Source organism: Antedon bifida, chromosome 11, assembly GCF_963402885.1.
Source record: "Antedon bifida chromosome 11, ecAntBifi1.1, whole genome shotgun sequence".
In the NCBI taxonomy this organism is placed as follows: domain Eukaryota; kingdom Metazoa; phylum Echinodermata; class Crinoidea; order Comatulida; family Antedonidae; genus Antedon; species Antedon bifida.
The window spans coordinates 15,675,659-15,694,484 of record NC_136236.1 but is presented as its reverse complement, the minus strand read 5'-3'; the positions used below and the strand labels follow the sequence as shown (position 1 = coordinate 15,694,484).

Sequence of the window (18,826 nt, the reverse complement as noted above, 5' to 3'; positions counted from 1 at the left end):
TTGTTTAATGTTATCTCCATTAATAAATATATTGTAATCAGTAAGGTCTAACGATTGACGTTGTGTATGAAAAAGAATGTAATTGGTTTTCATGGAGTTTATAAGGAGTTTATTTGAGATGAACCAGTCATTATATTTTGACAATTCATTATTAACTATAGAAAATAAAACTTTTAAATCAGAATGAGAAAAAAATAGTGTAGTGTCATCAGCAAAGGAGATGACATGGAGGGTGTCACTGACTCTGGATAAGTCATTTACGTAAATTAAAAAAAGGAGAGGGCCAAGGACCGATCCTTGTGGCACCCCACATGTCATCTCCTCCTCTGGTGATATACAATTACCAAACGAGACATATTGCTTCCTCATACTTAAGTAACTACGAAACCAGTTTAAGGTAATACCCCTGATTCCATAATTGTTAAGTTTATTAATAAGTATATGGTGATCTATAATATCGAAGGCCTTGGATAAGTCGACAAAGACAGATAACAAAAATTGTCTTTTTTCAAAGGAGTTTGTTACATTATTTATGAGATCAAGGATTGCATGTGAAGTGGAATGAGATTTACGAAAACCATATTGATGAGCAAAGAGTACGTTATTGCAATCCAGGAACTCATAGAGACGGGAGTACATTAATTTTTCAATGATTTTGGAAAAGGTACTAAGTAGTGAAATGGGTCTGTAATTTGAAAGTATATCTTGTCTACCTTTCTTAAAAATTGGAATAACTTTTGCTAACTTTAAATAATTGGGAAAACTACCTGAAGAAAAAGATGAATTAATACAGAACGTAAGGTGATTAATAATGAATGGAGAAATCAATTTAATAACGTATGGTGTAACTCTATCATCGCCACCTCCTTTCTTTGGATCAAGATCATTTATAATTATCATCACTTCATGTTCAGTTACAGGATTTATAAAGAAAGAATGGAGAAGGGGATCAGGAAGATATGATTTTGGATTAATTAAGGAATCTGGCATTGAATTTTTAAGTGAAGTGCCAATTTGAGAAAAATATTTATTAAATTGATTACAAATATCTATTTCAGATGTAATGGTATTGTCATTTATTGTAAGTTGTTTGGGATAGTTTCGACTTGACTTATTAGGGGATAAAACAGAATTAATAATGGACCAGGTTTTTTTTAGATTGCCTTTGACCGTGTCAAATTGTAAAGAAAAATAATTCTTTTTTGCAGTGCGGCAAAGCTTATTAAACATATTGTTATATTTAGTGTATGTTAGTTTGCGATTAGGATCTTGTGATAAAATAAATTTTTTGTATAATTTTTGCTTTTTTTTACTACATTTTCTAAGACCAGGCGACATCCATGGTTGTTTAGACATTTTAGTTTTGGGTACAGATTTATAGGTAGTATGTTTATCATGTATATTATAGAATTTTAATAAAAATGTGTCAAAAGCAAGATTAGGTGTGGCGTTATAAATTTCAGACCAATCTTCGTTTATGATGTCATTACAAAAGGCATTAACATCCTGTATGCGGGGAGACTGTCTATCAGTAGGCTTGTTATAATGGCATTGGTCATCATGAATAAGTTGAAAAATGGGAAGATGGTCAGAAATATCTGTAATAAGAACACCGGAGGAAATATTAGAATGAGTTTGGTTGGTATAAAAGTGATCAATTAGAGAGGCAGTTGTTGTAGTTATTCTGGTAGGTTTCGATATAGTGGGATAAAAAGAATGTGAAAGAAGTAGATCAAGATAATTTCCAGTGCTGTGATGATTATGATATTTAATTAGATCAATATTTATATCCCCCATAATGTGACACTTCTTATTTTCAGAATCAATTTTACTTAGAACACTGTCTAGTGATTCAGAAAAATGGTCAATACAACTTCCAGGTGGACGGTATATTATACCGACAACAGTAGATTTTTTGTTATGGTTACTAAGTTCAATGAATAGAGATTCATAAGGCAGAGGAAGCAAGATGTCATGTCTGATTTTAACATTTATATCATTATGAACAAATAAAGCAACACCACCACCAATTCTAGTTGACCTATTTTTAGAGAAAAAAGTATAATTATGTAAGGAGGGAGTTGGCGAGTTATCATGTAGCCATGTCTCTGAGAGACCTACTATTGAGAAATCAATGCTTAAATTGTCTAACAGACGTATGAGTGGGTCTACTTTAGTTTTAATACTTCTAATGTTCAGATGAAAAAGGGAAAGGCTAGTATTGGAATCATTTGTGAAGGTTGAATTAAACTTATCACAATCATAATATGAGCAGTTATCAAGAGTAGTTGATCTCGAGTTTAATTGATCGATTAAATCTGCTGACTGCTCATCAAAATTATCAAGGTTGTGAGTTAACGGATTAAAGTTAGGTAGATTCGAAGTTACACTATCAATCATTATACAGTTGAACAATTAATATTATATATAATGTACATGACGCAAAAAAATAAGTAAAATAAATAAAACATAAATAAATAAATATACATACATAATTAATAAAAATATGAATACATATATGCAAGTTCATTACAAAGTAAGTATTATAAATAAATAGTCAATTTCTTTGCTTCTTTGCTCCGCCAAATAATCAGGTCCATGAAGGTCCAACATAACATAATGGATTCTCGTATATGTACATAAAAAAAAACCGCAATGCACACGTCTACTACTAGGCACACGTCATACTATGTCATTAGGCCTACAGTAGTGTCATCATACACATAAGGTGCTGCTGTATTTACTGAATGATCCTATGATACTTGCCCAATATTGTCGTATGCTGATCAGAACTGCAATTGATCTCATATTGTACCTCTCAAATGTACACAGTAAGAGCTTTAACCACCAACCAATTTTTCAAATAACAAGTAGGGATACAGGTTTTACAATTGCTGAAAAAAATACTTAAATTGCAATTAAGAGCTTTAATTAACCACCAACCAATTTTTCAAATAAAAAGTAGGGATACAGGTTTTAAAATTGCTGAAAAAATACTTAAATTGCAATTTTGATAGCAAAATAACATGCTTTAGTTATCACGCAATTCCAGCAATTACCACTTTTTAATTTGTCGGTAAAAAAGGCCTTGTACAAGTGCAATGGTTAGTTTGCATTGCATAGATTTGTATTCTGTTTCAAAGGTTCTTTGTTTGCGGTTGTTAGTGGGTGGGCGAGTGAAAGTTTTCAAGGGCAATTTATAACACAAAATTTCATTTTATTACTGTTCCACATTCCTTTTATTTTAATAAATTTCAAAATTGTAATAAAAGAGATGTTTTCTTAATGAATTTGGACAATCGTCATCTACCTTTACTGTGCTACTATCATCGCCCTATTATAAAGCTGTGTCTACACTATCAAACTATTGTAGTTTGACAAAAAAAGTGTCAATCATGTCAATATATAATTGGGCACATTTTTTGTCGCATACAGTTTTTGATATAGTGTAGACGGAGTTTAAGGGTCCATTTTCGAGCTGCCACCTGATAGCTCTTATTTGTCTGTCCACATTGGCTGACATAACCAGTCCACTGGGGTAACCTCTACTCTTTCTGAAATAGGCACCGAGTTCTTTAAAGTACACTACGCACCAGATGTGTACACGGGCGGGACCTACTGTACAGTAATAAATTCTTATCGGAGAAAACTCATTTATAGTGTGTGAGTACTGTATATGAAAATAATTATGTAACTTTGGTGTAAAACAGTATTTTTATTAGGAAGTTTGTATGTAAACTATGTTACAAATGTCTTTGGTTCAGCGAAGTTCAAGATGTTTCTTCTCTAGCTTTGTGTTAATAGATTAGAAAATACTCCAGGCACTCATTAAGGTTTTAACCTGCCTGTTTAATTGAGTTGGACAAGCTTCTCTGGGGAATTGTGACATTTTAAATGAATTTTAAAGCATGTTTCGTGACTTTTCACTGGACTTTTAAAATGGTACCAGATGCTGCTGCCAGCCAGTAGCATTATGTACATTAAATACACACATTTTCATGTTGTGTTCTTGTACATCATAAGGTTTGTTTCTGCTGCATAGCTCTGAATAGACCGACTATTTCTGCTAATTTTTTGCTCCAAAATAACCATTTAAAACAGTGGGTGGTCGTTAGACAAAAATCTTTAGAATTACCCAAAATGCAATTGGTCTTGGCGGTTAATTCAAACTTTACTGCAGTGTAGTTGACTGACTTGAGGTCAGCAGCTGTCAATCAAATAACCGTTATTTTGTGTTGCAGCTAAAAGTTGCCCAGCAGTAACCAGCTCTAACACCGAATTGAATGGGTGTTTTTAGCCGGTTACTTTGCGCTGCCTTTTTAAAAAAAAAATTGATTCAGACCGTTTCTAACTGGTTATTTTTATGCAGCAGAAATTGGACCATAGTATACATTCTATGGCAGTGTTAACTTTGGATGGATGTAGCCAATCAGACCCGCTGATATGAGTCACATGTGTGCTCTTTATTTTGTTCACTATCTTGCATGGAATACAAAAATATTGTATGTTTAATTAAACAATAATTAATATATTCATATTTTGTGTCATAGTTTTCGTAACAAAGAAAAATTCACCTTTCTAAGTTAAAGCATTACTCATTACAAAAAGTCGACAATGGTGTTACCTCTCGGAAACGATTCAATTTTGAGATTTCAGTCCATGTAAGACAATGCTCACAAGATTAAGCCACGTGTAATTTGATGTTAATTGCTGGTAATGTGTCGCTAATTTGTCAGTAATTTCAGAATCTACACCGACAAAGAAATGACGTGTTCATCAGGTGAGATATGCCAACGGCAACATTAAATTAAAAATTACAAGTTAATTTGTGTGGAAATTGATACAAAGTGTAGGAAGTAATGTTTTCATTTATTTTCTTGGTAACATTAACTAATATATTACAGGTTAAGTTGACTTAAGCTTTGTCTACACTATCAAACTGACAAAAAAAGTGTGATGTGCCCAAATATGGTAGTGATACAGTATGCCCAAATATGGTTGTGATATGAGGTCATGGTATCCATCACATTTTTTGTCACATAAAGTTTGATAATGTAGACAGAGCTTTATTGTAATTAAGAATTGTACCCAATGTCTAGAGATGGGCAGCTATAAATAGCTTTAAGAAAAAGAATGAATGAATAATGTGTGTAATACCGTAGAACCCCTCCTTTTGGGATCCCTATTTAAGGAAAATTAACAGTAATAACCTTATCATGTAATTTAACAGAGAGAGGCAACCATTCAATAGATAAAGTCATCTTACTTTTTCCCGATCCATAACCTGAGATCATGAACTCTAATTAAATTACAATGTCTGGATTAATTAATTATTATTTATGATTAAAATTGTTTATTATTATTCATATATAGATTAGTACATGTTTAATACATAAAGTAACATTCGATATTTAATTTACTAAATCTAGTGTAAAGCTGGGATAATTAAATATTTATAAACATTTTACAAAATGATTGTTGGTAATTTAATCATTGTGATTATCTAGGTCAGTGTTTCCATGTTAAGGTTTAATATACTTAACATTCAATATTAATTTTAATGATTTTTCAAGTTCCTGAGATTATGAACTCTAATTAAATTACAATGTCCGGATTAATTAATTAATATTTATGATTAAAATTGTTTATTATTATTCATTATATAGATTAGTACATGTTTAATACATAAAGTAACATTCAATATTTAATTTACTAAATCTAGTGTAAAGCTGGGATAATTAAATATTTATAAACATTTTACAAATTGATTGTTGGTAATTTAATCATTGTGATTATCTAGGTCACTGTTTCCATGTTAAGGGTCAATATTAATTTTAATGTTTTATCAAGTTCCTACAAAATGTACTTAATAGAGAAAAAATAGGGCAACCATTCAGAAACCTTAATGATAATTTTGTTGACAGCTAATCATCAGTATTTATAAGGATATTTTACCTGGATAATTCTGGTGTCATGTGGCTGAATTTTAGGACCACAAATTTAGCTTTTGCAAAAGTTTGAAAGGAGTTTGGATTACTGTATTTTATAGTATTATTTATTAAATGCTATTTAATGTTTCTTTAAATGCCTGAATTTTTAAACGGTAGGTTTCATTTCGGAAACTGCGCTCATGTTGTCAGGATGCGAGCAATTATAAATAGCTGACTATGTATTAACTAGCAGCAATATGTGCCAGTATAAGGGAAGTAAACATCTAAAAATATTAAGTCTGATAATTATTAATAATCCAACAACATTGAATAAAATCTTCCTCTTTGTAAATATAACTCATACCATGTTGACTTTGGTCTAACCCACTTGGTGAGAGCTAACAACTAAACTGTGTAGATCTTTGTGCTATAAAAAATTTTCCAATTCTTCAAGTCAAACTATTTTGATTTATACATTTTGTAGGGTCGTCTTCAAGTAACAGATTTCCTAGTTGTAGTCGGCAATACAACATGTTTGCTTGTGTTATCAAATTTTCCCTGGACTGGTATTTTGAAAAGTTATTTTTGTAGTCGTAAACAATTGTGGAAATAAAAAACTCCAAAAAAGCATATAAAAAAGCTATATAAATCAATCAAAACTGTTTATTCCTTATAATTAGCTTTAGTCAGCAAAAGCTAGTGCATTGATGATGTATCCTATACTGTGCCACAATTAACCGTCACTCACAATTAAATATGACACAGTATAAAAAGTATACTTGTGGTTGGACACAGGATGTTGTAGATAATTGTACATAAGCACTTGGTGTATCTTACCTTGTATTATACCATGATAAAGGAAGTAGTCAGGCTAGTATTAAATTTGCTTGTAGCTCTTAATATTAGCAAATTAAATTATCTATATCTAGTAACAATACTCTGGGATAGCAATCAAGGAGGTTGTGTTTACACTTGCATTCCAAGTGACAGCCCTGACAATTCATTTACCTTATTTTTTCAAGCCATTGGTCATAGTTCACTGCATAAGCCGGCCCAAATCTAAAAGCTGCTCCTCGACCCACCTCAAGAAGTGGTCCAGGTCTGCATCCTGCCCAGGGATGGCCTAACTTTATGGAGTGTTTACACTTAACGATTGTAAGTAAGTGTAAATGGGTCAAAGTGTCCCCTTTTAATAGGATTGGCTGTAGTTTTAAACATAATTGCTCCTTGTTCATGACAAAGTGTCATCTTAATATGGGTGTCACCCCAACTAGAGTGTCACCCTGAATAGAGGGGTCCCTTGAGTAGAGTCTACTGTAGGCTCTGTGAAAGAAAAATATTTATGGGAGGGTGGACGACCTAGAAAGTAGGTCTTCCGCCGAGACTACAAACCTTTAGTATCTCACAGCATGAAAGTTATTGTACATGTTTTATGGTATACGGTGCAGAGTTTTTCTTGGGTTGGTGCTGCATTTTAATTTGCATAGGTGGAACTATTGAGAGTCGGGTCAGTGACCTTGAAGGTGGGTCACTCTTTTCCCCCTCACAAAAACTTAGCTACTGTATCTCTGTTGCAACCCCTTCCTTTGTAACCTTTAAGATGTGTTGCTGCTGCCAGCCTGATTTATGTTACAGCTGCTGGCTGAGGTACACTCATCATAATGGTATTACCACACAAGCCATATGACTGTAAATTACTTATTATATAATTATCGCATTCTGTCTGTAATAATTTCTTTAATATTCAATGTTTAGCTTGTATGTTCTTGTGAGTTATGATTCCTATGCTTGTGTCATGACTAGGCTCTGTACCACACCACTATCTTTGAGTATTAAACTAATAACGACCCTGTATTTGTATAGCGCTAAGATCAGACCGCTTGATGGAATACATAACATTTTCTGTAGCATGTTCTTCTATGGGGTCATCTCATGTGCTTGGTAGCCACTTATAGGCACCCTTTTTGGCACCAGGAAACATTCTTTATAGAACCTACGATGAATGCTCATTGATTTCTGGTTACATTTGTAGTATAGTACCCATCATAGCTTTTTCACTTTGCAGTTTCTAATATGGCAAGCCAAGTCTGCCAAAATTAATCAAATTGTAATATCCACACCATGGTCATATTCTTCAGTTACACTGCTTTGCCAATCTGCTTGAAACGATTGTGAAATACTACTTTTTTTACAAATATATGATATTATAGAAATTTGTAAAGAGCAATAAAAGTCATCTGCAGTAATTCTATGCAGTCACGCAACGAGTGCTAGTTCTATTGTTTGCTGTTTGCAAACAAATATAGCTGTTTGTTTTGTATTGTAAGTACTATTGTTAAATTATTATTATTATACATTAGCTAGCCAAAAATTGCCAGTTATAACCTTAAAGTCCTACTACAAGCCATGTAGAAGAGACTAGACTTAGCCCCATCAGCTACTGTCTTAGGGTATGGTTATTAAATATATTTTATTAAGCCAGATAGCATAAGGTGTGGCCTAAAGAATGGTTAAGTATTTCATGATTTTGATCAAGTATGTATGGGTGTGCCGAACAGACAGATTCCCATCTAACAGATAAGATGAACTATGTGACATTCGTGATCCATCACCCTCACAATACCAATCTTGATCCATTAGTCCCAATCCCAGATTAGGTACCATGAACTCTGATTATCATTTCTCAATAGGTGTCTGTCTATTTGTGATCCAGCATTTTCAATTTATAGCAAAATTTGGGAGATTTTTGCGACGCTCCTTTAGGCAGTCATATTCAAGGGAACTGAAGCATTAGGAAACAGTAGTAGTAGTTTACTACGGCTGAAAAAAATGGGTATTTGGAAACTCGGACTGGGCACAACCCAAAGAACGTCTGGGAAAAGAGAGTCTATGGAAACATTTGCTGATAAATATTGAGATGGGCGGCATATTTTGTAAAGAAATATTTCTTGTTAAACATGCAGTTGGTACATAGAATCGTTGATGATAATCGTAATAATTTATCAATATGAATTTCAGTATGTGGGTTTAACATTTGATTATTATGATATCACAGATTATACTGTAGAATTTGACAATCACAGAATATGAATTGTTCAAAAGATATTTAAAATAATGCTAAATTATTCAAGATAATCAAAATTCAATTTCTGAGCTTATTATGGAATTTGTTTAGATAAATAAATTTATTATTACAACACAGCTTTACTATAATGTAAATTGATCCTACAGTATTAATTTTAATATTTTATTTTGTTCTGTCATGAAATGATGTGTGGTAATAGTTGCTAGTGTTTCTTTACTTTATTACTATACTATGATTAACTTTAGGAATTATATGCATGTTATTGTTCTGAAATATAGTAATTAAATGCAGAGCTGCGGGGCTGATTGGTTAGGACACTTGAGTATAATGCAGAAAGACCCGGGTCCAATTCATAATAATTCATAATAACTCGCAGTTGACTCAGCAGCTGTAAATGAGTACATGGTGGAAAATACTAGGGAGTAACTAACCATTCATTTTGACAAATGCAAACCTGCTAATGAATTTGGGATAGGCCTCTCCCTCTGGTGGTTTAACCCATTTTCAAATTTGGAATAATCAGACTGTAAATTGATTCTCATGTCCTCTAAGCACATCTTAAACTTGTTGACGATGTGGAGGTTTCTAATCATAAGTGTACTATGAATAATATTTTAAATTTCAAATTGTTTCATTTCAGATTTTGAAAGATAGACGAGTTGGAGACAACCTGTGCTTTTCAAGTAGATGAAGACGATTAATCGATAATTCCAGGTAAAAGAAATTGAATAACCTTCCCAATGGGAATACATTGAATACAAAATACATCAATAATGCTATTGCTTTTAATATCCAGATCCTAAATAATTTTAGCATAAATTTAAACACTGCCATGTGTTTCACTGCTCACTTTTAATGCTCTGTGATAATTTATAGAATTTGTTCTTTCATGGATTTTATACTAAAGCAAGTTTAATAAATTGCTAGAGAAAAAAAATATCTTTAGATATTGCTAGTTCTTGTATTTCTACAGCTTTTTTCATTGACTTGTGCGTACACAACAGTATGGTTTCAATTTTCTAATTTTGTAAGTAATTCCCAGAACATAATAATTAGCTGAAAACACTTTGACGAAAGAAACTAGGTGTAGGTTTAGTCCCATTAATGTAATTTCATCTCGCGACCCTGCCTTTATCTTATCTGAAGTCCGTAATCCAATCTTGCAGACTACACGGCCGAACTTGTTTTAATTGTTTTGTGTTAATTGGCGTGACACAGGATTAACGACTTGTTTTTATCATCTTGAATTCCAGCAATTCAAAAGGGTCGTTAGTGAGTTATGGTTTTGTTTATGCTAGCCTACAAGCAGTAATTATGTGGTAGTATTATGCTTATTATAGGGGCTGCATCAAGGTAGTGACAGTTGGGAGGCTACCAAGCATAGAAGACAGATTTCGTTAAGCGATGTCAGATCAAATGTCAAACATCCTAATTCCTTATCAAAGTTATTAGGGCCTGCCCATGATGTTCCAATTATAATGTCTTGCCAGGAAGGTATTGTTTAATAGCCCTGCGCGTGTAGTTCAACAGTAGGCATGTGTGGTTTCTTTTGTTTCTTTATTATTTCTCTGCACCCACAATAATATTCTTCCCACTCTTTGAGTTAAAATACAGTCCCATATAATGATGATGATCAGTGTATAGACTGTTACTTCCACCTTTTGACTTTCAAAGTGATATTTTTATTCAAGCTTTTCCTCATAATTTTAAAGTCAACATCAATCAATTAAATTGATTTATAACAGTTTTATTTTAATCCAAATATAAACATTTTGTATAAACATAAGTATTGATTTTTGTAATATATCCCGACAATTGAGCTGGTGTGCATTGTTCACAGGGATTAGAGCACCGATTGAACTGACGGAACTGTCAGTTTGTCCATGCTAAATAAGGCCTGTGACCTAATTTTGTTATGAGGGGTGTAAAAATGATTCATAACAGAATTTAGCTGAATAATCCAGATTGCACTAGCCTAAAGGATAATAAGTATAAGAATAATGAACTCCTAGTTAGGGAATATCTTGATTTTTCTGTGAAAAAATTATTAACAAAGGTTTTTTTGCAGATTCATACTCTATCACATACCAATATACACCAAAAAATTCCTCCAGACATCAGGGGATGGGGAAAGTGGTTAAATTTGACCTTTGACCTTACAAGGCATATGACACTGTATCTCAGTAACCATTGGTCCGAGAGATTTAGTTTTTGCACCAAAATGTTCCTTATATACATATTTATATTTACTATAATAAAGTATTTTTTCAAAAATTCATTAGAAATGGTGGAAAATGACCTTTGACCTTTTAAGCATATAACAGGTGTATCTCAGTGATCCTTGGTCCCAGAGACTTAGTTTTGGCACCAAAATGTTCCTTATATACATATTTATATTTTCTATAATGAAGTATTTTTTCAAAAATTCATTAGAAATGGTGGAAAATAACCTTTGACCTTTTAAGGCATATAACACATGTATCGGCGATCCTTGGTCCTAGAGACTTACTTTTGGCATCAAAATGTTTCTTATATGCATATTTATATTACTTGTAATAAAGTATTTTATAAAAAATGAATTAGAAATGGTGGAAAATCATGACCTTAGATGGTCATGAAGCTGTATTCTGAAGACCATTGGTCGTAGAGACTTAATGTTTCTTATGGGCATATTCATATAATAATATTAATAAAGTAGGCCTATTCTACCAAAAATTGTTTATTATGGTATTTTCCTCAAAAAAAGCTTTATTTAATGCTAAAAAACATTTAGCCCGATTACATATTTGAATTCTCCTATCATAATATATTCAAATTCAAAATAAACATTTATTTCCTTCAATTGCAGAATAGAAACATAATAAAGAACAACAATGAAACGTAATAATAAGGTTTAAAAAAAAAATGTAACATACAAATCATAACTTTCATCAGAGAATCATTAAAAGAATGTCAACATTTCAATTCTGTGTAATAAAAAATAGAAAGCAAAAGAAGGTGGCAAAGTCCAAAAGGCAAGTCTGAGTGGGATATATAAACTAAGGTTGGAAACAAAATGCTATTACACACACACACCCATAATGTATCCCTATCCCAAAAAGTTAATTATGTCTTCTGACCTCACATATTTTGTTATTGTATAATAAAGTACCCTTATCCCAAAAGTTAATTTTGTCTCCTCCTAATCTCACATGCTATATCCATGGGCCATACCGGCTCTGTAATGGACATGGGTCAAACATTTCCCATATAGTCTGTCTCATAACAGGATAAACTTAAAAAAAAACCTAGCCCATATGGATTTGCCCGAATGAACCCTCTAAGGACCCTTTTGGGATCTCTATGTGGTACGCTACATAAGGCCCTGTATTACTATTAGTAATTATTATAGGGTAAATAGTTCATAGATTGGACCATATATAATAAAACTAAATATGCACCCTTGATCTTGATTATGGATTTGCCCAAATGAACTCAAGGGTCGATCTTCCATGGACCCTTCTGGATTCTCTATGTTGGGGGCTACAAGAGGCCCTATATTGGAAATACTGTATGTGGGATGAAAATGTGGGTTCATATAGATATGTCAATGGAATAAATCTGCCTGTGCACCCTCGATACTTAAGGAACATTTATGGATTTACCCAAATTAACCCAAGGGCAGGTCCTTCATAGTGGGTTCACTATGTGGCTGGGGCTACATAAAGCCCCATATTGGAAATAATGGATGACAATGTGGGTTCATGGAATAAAGCTGCTGTGCACTCTCGATCCTTAAGGAATCCATATGGATTTGCCTAAAATGAACCAACAGCAGGTCATCTATTCAGACCCTTCCGTGGTTCTCTACTGTATGCTTATCCATATTACATCATCTCTGCCATTGCAACCATCTTCTGTATTAATCCCCAGAAGTTCGAAATCTTGGGGTTTACATGGATTCCCACTTGCAGATGGATGCTAACATCAATGCCATCGTTCTGCTATGGTTGGGATTAGGAAGATTGGTCTAATTTGTAGATTTCTGGATAGGGTAACAACTACACGACTTCTGCATGCCTTTATATCATCACGTCTGCACTACTGTAACAGTATTCATGTCGCACTGCTCAAGACCCTGCTTAGGAAGTTGCAGATGTTACAAAATAGTGCTGCCCGTATAGTGTGTCGAACCACATAACACCTATCTTGCATGAACTAAACTGGCTTTCTGTAAAGGAACGTCTCAATTTCAAGATATTGCTGCTCACATATAAATCTCTTTGTGTTTTCACTCCACAATCCTGTTGTCACAGTCTTCGTTCCAATTCTCAGAATTATCTTGTTCCTGCTAAAGTGAAGACCATCTTATGGTCACCGTGCATTATCTTATGCAGCTCCTATGCTTTGGAATTCTCTTCCAAACTGCATTAAAGATGCATAGTCAATGGCTCTTTTTAAGAGGCTTCTTAAAAAAAATATTTGTTAACATGTATTGTTTAATCAAGCATATTACTCCCCTTTTTTCTCCTTTTCCATGCCACCTAGATTTTTTTAGATCTAGTTTAAGTAGGGCAGGAGGCGCCCAAGTCCGGGATGACCGAGACACAACTGGTGCTGTCCGAGGTTCAATTAGACCGATCTCTGGTTAGTGACAAGAGCGTATCCCCTTTCTTCGGTTTGGGTTTTATTTTTGGCATGGTTGGAATCCCTTTAATCGTATTAGTTTGTGTACATCGCTTAGAGGTTTCACAATATTAGGAGCTATATAAATCCAGGATATTATTATTATGATTATGTTCAGTTCTACATTTGGCCCATGTATCAGATCAATGCATTTGGCTACATAAGGCCCTGTATTAGAAATATATCGGGTAAAACTGTGGATTCCAGCCTATCTGTGCAACCCTGATCCTTAAGGAACCCATATGGATTTGCCAAAATGAACCAGGGGTAACCTCTGGATTCTCTATGGCCATACATGCCCTTTATTGGAGATACATGGATATCTGGATGAAACTGTTTGTCTTATAATATGGATTCGACCATATGGGAAAAAGCTATTACATACGATTCTTAAGGAACTCATATCGATTTGCCCAAATGAACCTTTTGGGTACTCTATGGCCTATAAATTGGCCTTGAATCGGAATCATGTAGATCGAACTGTGGGTCCCTTGCATCGGTCTATGTGGGAAAAAGTACTCAATAAATCTTTAAGGTGGTCTGCAGCTCAAATTTTAACTTTGGTTGAGAAATATTAACACTGTATTATGTTGTCCAATAACTTCTGACCATTCTGTAAATATTTCTTTAAATTAAGATATAATATTATATGTTACCAAACAACCACCACACACCCCCCGCCCCATCACCTTTTTGAATTAAAATCCATCCCGATAGGCTCCTATGTACTTCTTGTATAGTTATTTTCAAACAATATAATCCATTAGATTAAATATAAATAAATATCTATTATAAACAATTTGCGCTTAGTTCTAACTCTCTATGCCATGTCATTATTTAGATGAGAAAAACAAGTCAAAGGTTAAAATTTCATATAAAATGGGTTATAGAAGTAATACTAGTATAAATAAACTATAAATTTATGTCAAAGGTCAATAACCACACTTCCGGTCATTTTCAGGCAAGATCTTCTGTTAAACTGAATATAAATATATATATTGGGAACAATTTGCTCTTAATTTTAATTCTCTCCGACCTGCCGTTACTTAGATATGGCAAAAAGAGGTCAAAGGTCAATAACCACACTTCCGGTCATTTTCAAGCAAGATCTTCTGTTAAACTGAATATAAATATACATATTGGGAACAATTTGCTCCTAGTTTTAATTCTCTCCGACCTGCCGTTACTTAGATATGGCGAAAAGAGGTCAAAGGTCAACATTGCTGGAAATGGGGTTTCCGGTCAATTTTACAAAAAATTTTCTATTAAAACTAATATTAACATATACATTGTGAACAATTTGACACCAAAATTAACTCAATACAATATAGCATGTTGTATGAAAATAGTGGCCATTTTGTTTTGATAAACAGTACAGAGTACATGAAAAACATGATATTTCTCAGTTTTAGTCTCAATAACTTCAATCTACACCCATGTCCACAATCAACTATCAAATGATTCAAATTTTTTTACACATGATCATTATATTGGAGAGATATTTTTAGAGAAGTTTCATTACCATTGAGTGCTACCTTAATTTTTTTTTTCTGGTGTAAAAAATATAATTTTTTTGTTTTTTTGGAAAAAATGCTTATAAATTAGTATTAATTGACCAAAATTCATACTATAACCCAATATATACCTGCATAACTATATATCAAAATAAAGATAATTTAGTAAGCTATCATTTGATACTAAATAAAATGAGGTACATTCAAAATTCACAACGTTATTAAAACAATAACAGGCGTATCTCTAATTTGACACCAAATGACCTTTGACCTCAAAATGACCCCTTTCCCCAGGTCAAAATTCATGGAGGAATTTTTTGGGATGACTTGGGATGCATTAGAACATGAATCCACTGAAAAACCTTTGTTAATAATTATTTCACAGATTGGCATTTTTTTGACCTAAAATTCCCTAACTATCCAGTACTTTGTAGTTTATGTACGGATGTCACCCTACTACCCAATGTGCACTGTATTCACCCTAACATTAAAATTCTGTATTTATACAGTATACATTATTGGGTTAAAGAAACCATTAATTGTATGTATGGATTTTTTACATAATCCACCTCAATACTAAACATGTGCATTATAATTATATCTTATTCCTGAGATAAAAAGAAGCCAATTTAATTTTAATTGGTAAAATATTCTATTTTAAAATATAAGCAAAATAAAACATTGTTTTACTTTGGAACAATTTTTAAATAACATTCCTTGAAAAGGTTATGACATTTTGAAGTCATGAATATTTGTATATATTTTTTTTCAAAACATATCAAATTCTGATAAGATTAGTAAAGCAATTTATCAAAATTTGCCATGTTGAATATCTTTATTCTGATAACATTTCAAATGGAATTCCTTATTTATGACTTTAGTAAAACAGTACAAATAAATTTGCATTCAAATTATATTTGTGGAAATAATAACGCTTCCCCTTTGTAAAGGTCTGTCTACTCTATCAAACTAGTTTGACAAAAAAAGTGTGATGTGCCCAAATATGGTAGTGACATGCCCAAATATGATAGTGATATGCCTAAATATCGTAGTGATATGCCCAAATATGGTAGTGATGATGTCATCGTCTCCATATATGGGCACATCACATTTTTTGTGTCATATAAAGTTTGATGATACTGATAGTGTAGACAGAACTTAAAGCATTGCATATGACCCAAATGTTGGGTCTATGCCTCCCCTACTTATCGGGAGTTTGGAATATCTCATCTAGAGATTTTCTTTAACATTTATCTCGGTACTAATTAGAATATTGTGATAAATTTACTTGATTATGGCCTGTCTGTCTGTCAGTCTGCAGATGCCGATCAATTATATTGTGAAGGAAGGAACATTAATAAAGATTGTCTTTCACTGCTTAGTCAGCCTAAATGTCATTATTATGAGATTAATTAATTGCAACATTGATGAGACCCACATTTCTATTAGGTTTATTGAACTTTAAATGTTAAGGTGCTATTGTAACCTACATCTGATCAAGACAGCCTGTCATGTACATTTCAAATTTAGCACTGTAAATATGAGAATTGCATTTTGTATTGTTACCTCATCTAGTAGTATGGTAGTGTACCATTTGTATCTTTTTCTCGGATTTGCTGACAACCAACATTTCTTCGTTTTTATGAAGACAAATAAAGTTTCTTGTATCTTGTAGGTTTCTTGTATGCTTCCATCTAGCAAATATTATAACATTTTTAGTAATTTATTTTGAATGCTTTCCTACTGTACTGTCAAATATGAGCATTTTGCACTTTGTCTTGTTTTACCTCATCTACAGTAGATAACATGTAACATTTTTAGTTTGTTTTTAACAGTTTATATTCTTTCCACTTTCGTCGTCAGTAGTCGGAAATCAAATTGTCAAACAATGTATTGCCATTTGCCTTGGGTTACCAATATTTTTGCCATTTCTCTTCATTTGTTTAGTTTTCTACGTCATAGGTCTGAATTCTGAAGCTTTCCACGCTCTCATACGAAACATGTACAGTACCCTTATAACGATACTCAAACTAATCTGGGAGTTTTTTCCTTCTTGTCACGGAGACTGACCTCCTATTAGAGGTTGACATCGTGTATGGACGCAATGTTTTCAAATGATGCTGTATGATTTGAAACACGTAGTGTATTCCATTAAACGCCAACGATACTGATTAACGTTGTCACTTGATGTGTTGTATGTGGAGTGTATTCAGGAATCCCTGTCAACACCTCGCTGGATTTGCTTATTGGATTTGAATATTGATTGGAAATATGTTTCTAATTACTGATCACCTATGTAGTACTTATTTTGACCCTAAAGAAGCTTGGTCAAGGCCTTTATATTAGAATGCAATTGAGGACCTGTTTCTAGTGGAGAAAACAACTGGTTGGAGTTAGTGAATAAATTAACTGCTGTATTGTTTGCAGAAACAAGACAAATTCTAAATACCTTGTTAAAGGTTGTTCTAAAATGATTATGATTATAATATTTAATATTTTCAATTTATATAGCGCCTTCCAACAATTATTGATCATGGTGCTGTGGACGTGGATGTTACACTTTTCAACTAGATGCTTCTCCCCTAAGGGTCCTGTCGGTGCTGCCAATTCTGGTACTGATTCATCTGTCCATGACAGTGGATGTGTCCGCTAGTACACCGGGGTAACCTCCTACTTGTCTCAAAGAATGTACTAGTATTTCGTGTACGCTGGACCTACGGTTTTATAGTCTTTATCCAAGAAAACTTGTTCTACCACTAGAACCATGGATCGAGTGAGCCATGGACCCTTGCCACTGTTATGACTAGGGATTATGGTTCTACTGTCTTAACCGCTTAGCCACTCACTCACTAAAACTAAGTATACAATAGAGCCTTTCTTTGGGCAACATCCCTATTAAATGGACACTTGCCTGAGAAATGAATGACAGTCCAAAAGATGTCCCTTTAATTAATTCGTAAACTTAAAACACACCCTTTATGATAATTGAATTAGGGACTTGTTGCCATTTACTTTCACCTTATGCAATACAAAGATTTCTTTAGGTCCCAAGTGATAATGATTTAAAAGTTTAATAAAGTATTATCTGGTCATACAACAAAAAGCACAATAACTTATTCATGCTTGTTTGAAATGTAAATATCCTCGGTCTTCAACCCCTTACCGGAAATGTATCCAAGATCAGGTGACTCACCTGAATAACCAATAACAGACAAGGTGGGTATTGTATTGTTTTTGTTTAGAGGGGTTTTTATCTCAAATCATCCAGTATGTTATGTCTACTTTGTATCAACTGTTCCCAAATTAGGATAAAAAATAACAATGCTAGACAGTGTTGTCTAGAAAGGCATTTACATAAAGCATTATAAAAGGTTAAATGAGTGTAAAATTGATTTAACGGTTTGTTTTAGTATAGTAGTTACAATGAAAGTAAAGTTAACAAACTGGAATACTTTCCCGACTTGTGAATCTATGGCACCAACATTGTCGGCCTTTGAAACTGTCTTTGAAAAATGAATAGGATATCATTTCCTCATTTCTCAATGGTTTGTATATCAGCTTCTATTGAAGCCATTGTAATGTTGTAAGTTTAGGTTCGCACCTCTGAAGCGTGTAGCCCCTTGTCTGATCCG

The 18,826-nt window shown here is 33.2% G+C and overlaps 1 protein-coding gene across 3 annotated transcripts in view; it reads left to right on the top strand.

The window, feature by feature from the left end:
* LOC144855461 (dystroglycan 1-like) overlaps nucleotides 1-18,826 on the top strand; it is a 70,877-nt gene that overhangs the window by 8,927 nt on the left and 43,124 nt on the right. Inside the window, exons 2-3 of one of the 3 annotated variants that reach the window (XM_078713332.1) lie at nucleotides 4,746-4,780; nucleotides 9,656-9,729. The gene's annotated coding sequence lies outside the window, so the exon portion shown is untranslated. Of the gene's footprint in view, nucleotides 1-4,745; nucleotides 4,781-4,819; nucleotides 4,850-9,655; nucleotides 9,730-18,826 lie in introns of those variants that run through there. The other 2 variants (XM_078713331.1, XM_078713333.1) reach the window with 2 other exon arrangements.